Here is a 5494-nt window from a genome sequence, read left to right as displayed (position 1 = left end):
CAAGATCACAACTTAAAACTTGTAGATTTTGACTTACGGATTCAAACAAACTGGTTTTGTATTTTGATGAATTTCCTCCAAATTTCTATGGAATTTAGAAGTTCACTGATTTGAAAACTAGAGTTGAAACAAAATACTACAGATAGGCCCTTGGGTTTTGCACTAAAGACCCTAAAAAGATTTCGATCTTAATGTAGTCCCTGGCGGCGCGGCGGTGATCTGTGCTTCAAATCCGGCGAGGGAGAGGGTATATCGGCAGTGGGGAAGTGGTGGGGAAGCACAAGGGGCTCACCACGCGTCGGTCTTGTGAAGAAAACGGGGTCGGAGGTGAACTGGAGTAGGCCGGTGACATGCACCATGGCGGAGGCGGTGGCGGCGGCTTCTGTTCCGACGAGATGTGGGCCGTAGCGGGGGTTTTAGCGGCTCGGAGAGATGGAGGGTGATGAGGGGAGCTCGAATTTCGGGTTGGTGTGGACGTAGGATGGCCGGAGGGGTACTCCCCCATGGTGACCCGAGGTGGCGGCGGAAGAACACCTCGACGGCGGCGAAGTTCCGGTGCGGGAAGGGCGGCGAGGTGGTGCTGGAGAGATTCAGTGGGTGGCGAGGGAGCTTGCCAGGGGGTTGTAGTGGCGTGGAAGGGGCAATGGCGGCGGCCCACAGCGAGCCAATCTCGCCGGAGCAGAACAAACGGAGTGGCGGGGGTCCAGTACTCGGGAAGCTGGGCAGGAGGGAAGAGAAGGGTAATGGGATGGGAGTGCTCGGTCCGTGCCACGGCAGCGGTGAGGTGGCGGCGGCGGAGCCACAGGTTGGCGCTTGGACAGGAGCAGAGCCGCATGGCGCGCGCGGGAAGGGCCAGAAGAGAGGGGGCTAGGGCGGCGCTCAAGCTAGGGCGACGCATGGAGGTGAGGGTAAGCAGGAGGTGGGGCGGCAGCTGCAGCAGCACAGCAGCGGTAGGGGGGTGTTCTGCGCCAGCGGCAGAGGAAACAGAGGAGCAGAGCGTGCCAGAGGAAGAAGAAAGAAAGGAGGGGGTCCGAGGGACAGGTTTGCAAAAACAGAGAAGTCCAGGTCCTCACTGTAAACTTAAATTTCATACTGATCCAAAAGCCTAATGAGGAAATGATCAAAATAGAAGTTGTAGAATTTTTCAAACCCTAAAACATTGCTTTAGGTTTCAAGTTCAAAAACCTTAAATACAAAGCTTTAATTTTTAAATTTGAACTAAAATCAAACTTAATAAATGTGGCAGAACCAACCTGAATTATACCGGCTCATGTACGCGAGTCCACTCCCGAGGGCTCCAACGTGCTTCAAACGGTATAATCCCTTGGCCTGTCGGGTAACGTCCCGATAAACCACCGATACACAGGATCAAATAAGGTTACTTCACACGAAGGTGAGTCCAGTGATACAGTCACCATCATATTTTACATCACAGGGGATTACACTACAAGGGTTTCCAAAAGTAGTACAAAATTCAAAACTTAGAAAAAACATTACAAACTGTTAAAGCTATGGTTTTTGGCAGCGGAAAAACATACGCGATGATTTACAGCACGTCATCAAGACGGATGTCATGCTAAGCCCGAGCATGACATCTCTCAGTATCATCAGTGTTGGCCGGGGACGGATCCTATTCCAAGGGCCAACCGTCTGGAAGACCTCCGGACCAAGACAAGGGAAAGAGTAGGGTCTTCAAAGATTTTACCTGAAACACATAACTAGCAAGACTGAGTATACTAATACTCAGCAAGGCTTACCCGGGATTGGGTATACTTTAGCCCATAACTAGACTCATGAAAGTTTGAAATGGTTCTGGGTTTAGTTTCAGCTGAAAAGCAATAACACGTAGATCCTTAATTTCAACTTTTAGCTTTCAGGTTCTAGTTGATTATTCACTCTAGGTAAGCACCTATAACTAAGCAAGTATGGTAGCATCTTTAACCAGACATCAACTTTGATAATCATAATATTGCTCTTGTTACTCTATGTGGCAAAGGGATCAAGCAGTCTCAATCTTCGTGAGAAGCGGACGATTCTGAATCGAATTCAACCTTGCAAGGATAAACCTAACTCACACGCTTGGAACACCAAAGGGTCATTCCGAAGCAACCGTTTGCCTTTCATTCCGACTCGTGGATCAGATCCACCACAAGCGACTGCAAGACCATACACACTTCCAAAGTGCAGGACGTACGTCTGTAGCGGGACTACAAAACCCGTACTCCTGGTTGCCCAGCAACACGTATTCCTACACGTCGAACCAAGTAACCAAAAGAACCAAATACATGTGGTGGGGGGTATGTCCACTCCTCGGGCCGATTGGTTACTAGGCTTACCGCTTACAATATTTCGCGTCATGTGGCTAGTACTTTCAAACGCTTAATCACCGCTACCACACGCTGCGACCTTAACAGATTCAACAACACAGACGGGGTATCACCTCAACCATGATACCTCACAAAACTCCCGTCCGTCATCCTTATAGTGATAACAGAAATATAAACATTACAACTCCTATATCGCGCGAATGACAGGAAATCACCCGACTTCTACCGGTTCTATTAGCAGAGCATCTATTCGATATGACCTCAGGTGCAATACATTGGTTCCTAGGATCCATGCATCTAGGGTTTCAAGCAATTTCTAAGAACTTAATGCATAGAATACATAGATAGATATAGATTGCAGTGTAATAAAATAGTAGGTTATGTCCGGGGCTTGCCTTTACTGATGGGGCTGAAGTTAGAAAGGTCAATATCTTCCGAACTTTGGTTCGGGGCTTCCGATAATCCCTTGGTGACGTTCATTTGGTCTTCAGAAGTATCCTCTATAGACTCTTGGAAGATCTTGTAGGTACCGTCTGCGAAAATAGTCGTATCTACATGCAATGCAACATTTCATTCAAAGTGTGCACATAAGCTATTTTACTTTACGATAAGGTTGCAATTCAACACTCATTTAACATACTACTCACATAACAACCAGAAAGATCTGAACTAAACTTAGATAGAGCTTTAGGAGGACAACTAATTAAGATGGACTATTTGTTGAAGACTACAGCAGAGTCGATTGGAAACAACAAGGGTTCCGTCGATAGAATTGGTAAAGAAGGGAGCTCTCTATACAGTATTAGGAAATCTGCTGATTTCTGTTTAGAAGAGAAATCGGCATGAGTAGTTTCTATATATGAGCAGAAGACATTAACCGATTTGGTTTCACCTAAGGTTAAAATGGCTAATAGAGGTAGGAATATTAAAGGTACAGTGTTCCAAGGATAGAACAAGGAAGGATCTTGCTGATTGGATTTAGTTATCAGCATCTTTTTGCCTAACTGATGGTTGGTGTATCGGCTTGCCTTAGTCGACGAGGGTGCATCAGATTTAGCCGATTGATGTGCCTTTGTTGTGCCTAACAGGGGCGTGTCGACTGTCCTATCTTACTAACCTAGGGTTGTGTACTTTGGCCTGTGTAGCCGATTGATAGGGTTTCCTAATTGATCGACGAAGGTATCGATTATTTTAGCAGAGGGGTGTTTCCTAAAGCGGCTGTGTCTTAACTAATCTGTGCGAGTATCGGCGTACTTAACTGATCACGTGCGTATCAGCATAGCTGATGCATGCTTTAGCAAAACTAGTCGATCGGTGATTTGGCCTTCTAGCCGATTTAGTGTATCGGCACATTCGCCGATTTATACATCGGGTAGAACTAGTCGAGTGATGTATCGGCATAGCTAGTTGCGAGTAACTAGCCGATGGTGTATTGGTAGACTAGTCGAACTATGTATCCGTATGGTCTGTGTGTCAGCGTATTCAGCCAATTGGTGGATCAGCTGTGTAGTCAGTTTTCATCCTTAATGTTCTCCTATATCTACTGGGGCACATCAGCCGTGTAGCTGATTGTCCTACTCTGCACTAACTGTGCTTAACTAAAATGTGCTTAAATGTTATCCTAGGTAACTAGGTGTGGTTGTATCGGCTTGATTACGTCAGTACAATAATCAATTGACGTACAGCCGATGGGTTCATCTAAATCAGACCTGCAACAAGAACTAGGTGGAACAGAACATAATATTGGACTAGGCTGATGAGATCACAAGCGCGGAACTAGTCTAACAATAATGTGGCCGATGGGCTTGTGCCGAGGAGGATATGTTTTACAGAGGTGCAGCCGATTGTAGTGTGGTTGAGGGTATGTGGCCGATAGGTGTGTGTCCTATGGATATATAGCTAAAGGGGTGTGTGGCCAACATCTCAGTCGATAAATCGGCTGACATAAGTGTGCCGACAGAGAAGGTTAACCAAACATCACAACAGTCTGCAATAGGGGCAGCAAGCACATCAGGCATGGTGCACAATTTAACTTCAGTCAATCTATCGCAAGGACTTTGGCTACCAAGAGCTAATTAAGTCTAGCGTCATACAACCAGCAGGTTAAATATAAATCAAATTTTTCACTTTCAGATTAGACATCTCATATGTTTTAGAGTTGCACAACAAGTCTAATTAAGATTCGAATAAGTGGCACAAGAATCATATTGTAACAACAAGCACACATGACTAAATATAGCTTTAAATGGTTCATAATTTATTCCAAGTCGTACATTATGACTCAAGTGTCACAAGGTCTCAGGTATGTTAGCTAAGTTGTACCGGGGTTACGAGCTAGTTTTAGCAAGTATACAAACAATACCACGCGTAAGCAATCAACTTTAAAGCACATGCTCAGAATCTGAGCAGCCGCACAGAGACACTTGTTGTAACCATAACTCATGTTATAATTATCCAACAAGGGTAACATGACTTACTCAGGAACAAGAATTAGCTACTGAAATTAACAGGTAGGAAAGCACTTCTTAGTAACACTCAAAAAGAAAACTATATCTAGGAACCAAATAAATGCAACAACTTGACATGCAGCAAGGATCCGGTAGCACAGATTAACTTGCATGATAACACACTGATAAGGAGTGTAAAAACAATTTACCAGCATTTATTGCCAACCTAAAGTATTTATTTTAGCCTCAACAAGACAAACTGAACAAAAATAGATTTACAAACATGCACATAGTTTCTGGGCACGAAATTTTTACAGTGAACTAAACATGTTGAAGCAAAACTAAGGTAAAATTTTCAGCATTAAACATGAAGGAATGCAGCTAGAATTAAATTATGAACTTTCTATCAACATACAACAAAAAGTACTCGAATTCTAAGTAAATGAACAGTAAAGTACTCGAATTTTTTACACAAAGCTACTCATGGGACATACAACCTAGGTTCCAAAATTTAGCCACAACACATGCATATAACATGAGATACAAATAAAACACTCATTTCCTAATATTTAATCTACATCAGAAAATATACACCTACAGCTCAAACTTCCTAAATAAAAGTAGTCGAATTTTACTTAAGGATTCCAACAAAATTGGTTTGGCATTTCTCTGATTTTTCTATGATTTACTACGATTTTTCAAAGTTTCAGCCAAAGATTT

This window comes from Panicum hallii, chromosome 1, assembly GCF_002211085.1.
Source record: "Panicum hallii strain FIL2 chromosome 1, PHallii_v3.1, whole genome shotgun sequence".
NCBI lineage: Eukaryota > Viridiplantae > Streptophyta > Magnoliopsida > Poales > Poaceae > Panicum > Panicum hallii.
The sequence above is the reverse complement of the archived record's forward strand: the minus strand, read 5'-3'. Positions refer to the sequence as shown.